The sequence below is a fragment of the Priapulus caudatus genome, unplaced genomic scaffold (assembly GCF_000485595.1).
Source record: "Priapulus caudatus unplaced genomic scaffold, Priapulus_caudatus-5.0.1 Scaffold86, whole genome shotgun sequence".
Lineage (NCBI taxonomy): Eukaryota > Metazoa > Priapulida > Priapulimorpha > Priapulimorphida > Priapulidae > Priapulus > Priapulus caudatus.
Genome location: NW_014577147.1, coordinates 2,411 through 11,428, shown reverse-complemented (window position 1 = coordinate 11,428; position 9,018 = coordinate 2,411).

Here is a 9,018-nt window from a genome sequence, read left to right as displayed (position 1 = left end):
GCACCTTTCACGTCCCAAATGCTTCTACCCTCTGTGTCCCTTACTAAATTACGCGCACTTCCCGCTGGCAGCTATGGATCGTCGCCCGGCCAATTCATTCGCCGCAGCACGGAATCCATACGCTAGCCAGCGTTGCCATACTGTCGTCGAGGCGCCGTGCGTTGCGCCTGGCCGCGGAACATGCTCCGCCCAAGACATCTGCGCTTCAGCGCTTTGGGATCAACACCTCCTTTCGCGCCAACGCTTTTCTAGTATCCCGTCATCATCTCTGATGTTTTGTGTACCCTAGCCACTGGCAGCAAGATCAAGCCCGCCACGTACAGCACACACGCGCCGCCATAGGACTCATTATATACAAAACGTATATATAATATATATATATTATATATAGATATATATACTATAATATATATAGCTCGAGCGTTCACACGTAATACACGGCCTTCTTCCCCTTAGCTGGCTACCGCACTTGCGTTGGTGCTAAGTTCGCGAAAAAAAAACTGCGTTCACAGAAGATACACGGAAGATTCGAGGCTTTAGCTAGCTCGGTTTTTAATATTAGACTGGTACCGCCGTCGACAGTCCCACACGCTACCCTAACGTTCGCTGCATGCCGAACGCGAGTAGCAGTCTGGGTTTAGAGCGCTACAGTTTTCGCAATTAAACGAACAATGCGTTCACAATGCGCACACGGACAACACAATACGCGGCCAGCGCCTGCGTGCCGAAATATACGCGGCTGTAGATGAGCGCGGACTATTGATTCGCGGTCTTCGCAAGCCCGAGCATTCGCCGGCTAAGCAAAGTCCGCGTGGCCTTAGCAAGCCCGTATATTTTAGCTCGTGTGAACGCAACTTTTCTCCTCGTTGTGAACGCAGCTATATTGTAACGGACTAATATATGACTATGTAACTGACTATGTATATCGTAACTTGACTTTAATGCTAACTATGTATACTACCTGCGTCTAAACTTATGTAACTATGTAACCTAGGTAACTATGTAACATTAGTAACTATGTAACTTGCGCTTATGTTATTATGACTATTAACGACTATATATATGTATATATATATACATATATATATATATTACAAGTGTGTATATAATAGTCAATGAGCCGCACGTGTGTGGCTGTACTTGCGCGGGCTTGATCTTTGCTTGCCAGTGACCTTAGCTGTCTACATTGAGACAACGGGTCCGTAACAGCTGCCGGCGGCACGGAGCAGCGATTTTTCTCTGTAGCTTGCCAAATTCTTTCGCTCTTCGTTAAATTGCTGGTTGACCAAGCGCTTTGAAAGCTGACGGGAGCGAAATCTGCTGCCCGCTCCCGTGTATTTTTTTTCGCCTGCCGTGTGCGCTTTGTGCGGTTGGTGTGTGTGTGTGTGTGGTGTGTGTGTGGGTGTGGGTCTGCGTTGCTGTGTGGTGCTGGGGGGGGGGTGGTGTGATGTGTGGTGTGTGGTGTGTGTGTGTGTGTGTGTGTGTGTGTGGTGTGTGTGTGTGTGTGTGTGTGTGTGTGTGTGTGTGTGTGTGTGTTGTGTGTGTGTTGTGTTGTGTAGTTAACTCTTCATGTGCTATATGAGTCCCGTTTACATGGGATGTTGACGCCAACTACACCACTTATTGCCAGCAACGAACTCGTGTTTTGGCCCTTTACGGTGCAGTGTGTTGTTGTGTTCAAATGGAATTTTGCAACGATTGCGTGCATTGCCTATTGTCAAGCGGCCTGCCATGCCAGACCGACTGCGTGACGGACATCTTTGCCTGACACCATGAGCCGTGGATTCCTGCAATCGCCTGTTTCTCCTACATCGGTAAGTTTGAAGAACACAGGCACCGAGAAACTGACTGGAGAAAATGTGATAGCATCGTACGTTATTATGCCCTTGTACTTGTGCGGAGATCATATAGATGTTGCTAGGGTATGCAGCGATAAAAACACGCTCATACATGAATAAAAGCGAGAGAGAGATTAGAGAGGGAGAAGAGAGACCTGCGCGCGAAGAGATACGACGAAGATAAGATGCCAAAATGAGGGGCGAGAGAGAGGAGAGCCGAAAGTAGGGAGAGGAGCGCCCCGAAGAAGAGGAACGAGAGAGCAGAAGGAAGAATAGGGAGAGTGGGGGAGCTCACACACACACACACACGACGCCACGCACACAACACACACACACACACGCACGCACACACAACCACACAGCACACACAAACACACACACAAACACATACCACACGCACACACACACAACATACAACACACACACATACACACCACACAAACACACACACACGCACGCAGGGCCGCGCACGCACGACGCACACACACACACACACACACAACTCTCTCTCTCTCTCTCTCTCATCTCTCTCGCTCTCTCTCTCTCTCTCACACAACACACACACACACACACAAACACATGCACACGCACGCACACGCCACGCACGCACCACCACGCACCACACTCTTCTCTCTCTCCTCTTCTCTCTCTCTCTCTCTCGCCTCTCTATCTCTCTCACACACACACACCACACACTCACAACACACACACGCTCTCTCTCTCTCTCTCTCTCTCTCTCTCTCTCTGCTCTCTCACGCACACACACACACACACACACTTACACACACACACACCACACACACACACACACCACACACACACACACACACACACACACCAGCACACACACACACACACCACAAAACAACACATAGATCGGGAAGGCGAGACTGAGAGAGAGACAATGAGAGAACGAGAAAGAGAGAAGAGAGAAAGCAGAAGGGACGAGAGGAGAGCACTATCACTATAATTGACACTCGGCGTCTATTTTCTCTACACAGATGACAGGTGCCGGTGAGGTAGTTGCCACCAGTAACTGCAATACTAAGGCTGTCCATGAGCCTTCACCGTTTTTCCGATACCCGACCAACGGCAGGCTTGGAGACTTGGTGCCTGTTCAAGCACTGCACGTGTGCCCTCCGTGCGTCCTTTTCCGGCTCGAGAACCGTTCGCTCTGTGCTACCCCTCAGTGCCGCTCGATGATTTCGCTGCCACGGCGATCGCTTGTGAAAGGCACGAATAAGCTGTGTGTCGTGCACTGCCGTTACGGCGCGGTTGCCTGGTTCTCCGCAGCCGCTCAGCTTGCTACCCGTTCCTCCCTCCTCACCTCCAGAACTTTCTGTGAGGAGCTCGTTCCCCCGGGTGGTTGCGTTGTATTGAGGACAGAGATAGCTATACTGCAGCCGGACCGACCGCGCCCCAAAGCCGCACGCCAACCCACCGGCCACTGATCACAGACCACGGGCCCACCCGCACCACACACACACACACACACACACACACACACACATATTCACAACACAGCCAACACACACACACAGCACACACACACAACACACACCACACAACACACACCACAACAACAACACACACACAACACACACACACACACACACATACAACACCTGCCCAAGCCGTCTCTCGCTTGGGGTTTATCTTAAATTTTCGTCTCTTTGCGCGTGCGCTGTCGCGAGCGTCGCGGTGCGCTTTTAGTGCAGGCTTGCCCTATGCTAGTGAAGGCCTCCCACCGAATCCAGGATGCTTATCACCTATCCCCCCTTAATCTACATTTTAGTTAGCTATATTATCCAGCCGAGTAGAATAATATAGCGTCCTATATTATTACCCATTATATATTCTATATATATATCATTTAAGAATCCTACTATTATCTTTACTCCTGATATTCCCCCATTAGAAACCCCGTGAAGCAACAAACACGCCTGCAGAAAACACCGTTTGAAAGCATGAACAAATCGCAAGAGTTACTCCAATCCGCTCTTCGTCCATGCAGTCTGTTGATTATTGGACGTTGCCTGCTACCCCAGGGACAAATAGAACATTGGACCGAGAGCACGATTAACTTGGCTAATTCACGCTTGGCCACTAAGGTGCGGCCATACAACACGCTAAGCCCTCCCGCATTGTTCTCCAAAATCGATGCCACTATTCTTCTCTTAGAAAAGGCCCTTTTTGGGCACTTTTTCCTTGTTGCAGGCAAATCGGCCCACTAGAGCCTGCTAACTAAATTGGCAATTAATGGCCAATCGACAAAATGTTATAATGCCTCATTGCGACGCCTCTAGGAACATTTTAAAGAAAATTGGTCTTCGGTGTGGGGCCGAAAGGTCTTTGTGTTCGCTCGAAACCAATTCCTCAAAACAGCGTGGCGTAGCCACACGACGCAAGTTGCGCTCACTTTTTTGTTCCTTGAAATGCGCGGGACCGTTCCCAGACAAACTTTGCAGAAATCGCAATCAATCTTAGAGCTGCAAAAGTTTCAGCGGAGCATAGGGGGAGCCACGAATCTGTAAGCTTATTGTAAACATAAATAAAGTGTATTTTGCTGTAAGCGCACAACCAGTGTTTTTCAATTGCTTTCTGTTCGATGCTTAATCAGCCCTGCCGCCTATGGGGTAGCCCCCTACTGTTGTACTTCAAACACCTTACCTTCCGCCTGCGCTAAGGGAGAGCTTTTCTGCCAAAGAAATCGCAATCAATTGAGCTTTTATGTTAATGCAAATCAGTTATGCAAGTCTCCTAACATGGTTTTTAGACAACATGCATAGTTCAAATGACATTTAAACATGTATTTATGTAAAACATGTACATATCCCGTAGCTACAACACAAGGTACATGCTTATTATACAATCTTCCACATTAAATACACTCATTTTTTACACTCATTGGCCTACCAGAAAAGAGATAATTATCTCGTTTCACTCTTTTCTGCCGGCCCATTCCTAACACTACACAGTACTCAACAAATCTTAACGTTTGTGAGTCTGCCAGTTCACCCTAATCTCCCCCTCCTTCTAAAACTGCCGCCTACACCGCATGGTAGCGAACATCCAATTTCCATTGATTTCTGCTGGTTGCGGGGCTTCAATTTCAGAGAGTGATTAATCTCAGCTCCTGGAGTCATCGCCCAACATTGGAAATTCGGAACCCCTATGATCGAAATTATTCATCTTAAAATTTCAAGTCCGCATCCCGTATCTCCGCCCGCTATTATGGCTTAGCTCGTACAGGATAGGGAAAACATATGAGGGTTTGTCTATACTTCCAGGCCGCGCTAGCCGCGAGCATTACGTACGCATATATTGCCTAAACCTTATTGGACTAATCGCGCCCGTCAATAAACTCAATATTCCACAGAGAGTATAGCCTAAGACGTGTTTCCCTCATAGTATCCTAGAATATAGTATTCCAAATGGACTCCCTACCGGCTCTGAATTCAATACTTCTCCTGTCGAATATTGAGTTATTGACGCACGATTTAGTCAATATAGCAAATACTGATGCCGCCGGAAGTAATTACAGATGATTAAATTCCTCCTAAAATTCTAGGATACATAGACACATCTTAGCCTATACTCTCTGTGAATATTGAGGTATTGACGCCAACGAGTATCAATATATTACGCAAATATATGCCTACCGTCTAATCTCCGTACCGGCCGAATATAGACACTCCCACCATAGTGAACGCTCGCGACATCGAGGCGCCATCTTTCGGTAGAAATAATCATTAATTTTCAACAAGTAAATAACAGATATGTATCCGCATGCTACGAATGTATTATGTAGCCCTAATTAATAGATCTGTTCCTTTTATGTTTAAGACTGGCTAACAATTATGGGAACTTCTCTCTTATATTTTGGAAACTCCATTTTAAACGACGACGTCTATTTCACTATATTTTACTAGTTATTAATAAATCGATGTCAAACTATATAAAATCGATTGTTTAAAACAGCCAGTTTATCAGCATGCAATCCATAACCGTTGCCATGTAATAAAACTATCTACTCATTTATATGCAGACGTGACCTAGTAAAATTCTTTCCTGCCATCAGTGCTCAATATTATTTCCCCTTTTTCAATACAAAAGAAAAATGAAAGCTGTATGTACTGCGATAAGGTTGATGAGCTCAGCTCCCGATCCGTACAGCGTAGAGTTAGCAAATGGAGAGATGTTTTCCATAGATTAGCAAGGATACTCCTCCAGCGTGTCTTGTACACAAACACCTAGACTCGACGTAGTCGGCATAATCAGATGCAGCTAGCCAAATGTGCGTATTCCAGATTCGGAATTAGCAGGTAGAGTAGCCAGCGTAGCTTGTAACAAAAAAACCCGCGCGAAGTAGAAAGACGTACGCATATCAGATGGCAGCCGTAGCAAATGGTGGAGAGCTTTCGTAAGATAGCAAAGGTAGAGTAGCCCAGCGCATAGTCTTGTAACAAAACCAGGAGAATGACGTGTCGCATATCAGCATGCAGCGTAAGCAAACAGTAAGATGTTTCGGTAGATAGCAAGTAAGAGTAGCAGGCGTAGTCTGCTGTAACAAACAGTAGATGGACGTAGTCGCATAATCGATGCAGGCCCCCGCAAATCGCAGAGATGTTTCGTAGAATAAGCAAGGTAGAGTAGCCAAGCGGTCAGTCTTGTAACAAACCAGTAGATGACTAGCCTCGCATATAGATGCAGCGTACAGCAAATGCGCTAGAGATGCTTTCGTGATAGCAACGTAGAGTAGCAGCGTAGCTTGTAACAAAACCAGTAAGCATGCACGTATGTCGCATATCACGATCAGCGTAGCAAATGTAGAGATGTTTCGTAGATAGCAAGGCGAGAGCTAGCTTCAGCCTAGCTCTTGACACAAACAGTAGATCCACGTAGCTCCATATCAGATGGCAGCGTAGCAAATGTGAGATGTTTCGCTAGATAGCCAAGGTAGAGTACCTAGGTCCTGATCTCCGTTTCCGTGGTCACCTCTGATCTCGATCTAACTTCGTCTACTGTCTCTCTTTCTCTCTCCTGGACCGAGCCGCCGTATGTATATTCACTTCAAAACAGTCTCGGCCGTCATCTCAATCCGACCACGGCAATCACCGTCTGCGTCTAACTAGTGGTAGGGCCTTCGCGCCGGCGGTCGGCACATACGAATATCAACAATAAACTTTGCATATTGGTAAGACAGTTGAGACAATAGCGCACAGCCCTAATTTTGCACGCCCCAGCGCCGATCGGCAATATCAGGGCACGCGTAGACATAGGAGAGTGCCGTAAATTAGGAATGATCACTGGTATTGAATAATAGTGAATGTCACGAAGTCGTATATCATATTCTCTGGTCTTCGCTTAAACTAGTACCGGATTTTAAGCCTCTAATCCATAATGTATTAGACCTGGCATACCTCACGGCTAATCTGACTCTGTCCACTCCAATAGATGACATCCATAACATTCTCCAGTACTCAAGTATACAATTCACCTGTTGCTATTGGTAGGTAGCTGCGGCGTCGTGTTAGAGAGCAGCATAATTAAGGCATATGGAAACCGGGTCACACCTAGTGCGACTAATTAGGGGATACCCCGTAGAACCTTAGCAGGCCCTCGCACTGGAGCCAAGTACTTCGAATTGGGGTTAATTCTGTAATGCTAGCTCCGACCCGCGCGCGCCCTACCACCTACCTAGACCCAGACCCGGTGAATTGCGCGGTGGTCGATTGAGATGACGCGCGAGACGTTTTTGAAATGAATATCAAATACGCTCACGCATGGCGCTCGGACAGGGGAGGAGAAATGCAGAGACAGTAGCAGAAGATAGATCACGCATCAGACGGTGACACACTTCCGGAAAACGGAGATCACGGGACTAGGCTACTTCTACCTTGCTACTCTACGAAACATCTCCACCATTTTCGCTACGCCTGCATCAGATATGCGACTCACGGTTCATCTACTGCGTTTGTTACCAAGACTACGCTGAGCTACTCTAACCTTGTATCTAGCGAAACACTCTACCATTTGCCACGCGCATCTGCATATGCGACTACGCTCATCTACTGCTTATTGTTACAAGACTACGCTGGGCTACTTCATACCTTTGCTATCTACCGAACACATCTCTACCACTCTTGCTACGCTGCATCTGATATCGAGCGACTCTACGCTCATCTCTACTGTTTGTTACAAGACACGCTGGCTTACTCTAGCCTTGCCTATCTACGAAAACATCTCTAACCATTTGCTACGCTGGCATCTGCATATGCGACTACGTCATCTACTGTTTGTTACAAGACTACGCTGCTACTCTACCTGTGCTATCTACGAAACAATCTCTACCATTTGTCCCTACGGCTGCATCTGGATATGCGACTACGTCATCTACTGGTTGTTTACAGACTACGCTGCTACTTTCTACCTCGCTATCTACGAAACATCGCCAACCATTCGCTACGCTGCCATCTGGATATGCGAACATACGTCATTCATACTGTTTGCTTACAAGACTACGCTGGCTTCTACGTCCTACCTTGCCCTATCTCACGACCAAACATTCTCAGCCATTTGCTTACGCCCTTGCCATCTGATATGCCGACTACCCGCTCATCTCACTGCTTTGTTTACAAGCACTACGCTGAGCGTACTCTACCTTGCTATCTTACGAAACACTCTCATTACCATTTGCGTAACTCTACACGCTGACTCGATCCCGCGAGTTGAGCCTCGATTCCAACCTTATCGCCAGCCTACAATCAGCCAGCGCCTTTCACGATTTTCTTTCGCTATTGAAAAAACGAAAATACTTGAACACTGATTGTCCAGGAAAATTAGCCTAGGCTAGCCGGTTGCTTGGCATATATTGCCGATAGATATTTTTATTACATGGCCACCGGTTATGGCGATTGCATGCTGAATAAACTGGCTGTTTTAAACAATCATTTATATTAGCTTCCTGAACATCGATTTATCAGATAAACTAGTAAATATAGCCTTGAATATAGACGTCCCGTCGTATTAAAATGTAGCTTTCCAAATACTAACGAGAGAAGTGTCCCATACATTGCTATAGCAGCCAGTCTTAAACATAAACAGGAACAGTCTATAATTAGGGCTAATAATACATTCGTAGCCATGGCGGATCACCATATCTGTTATGTTAGCTTGT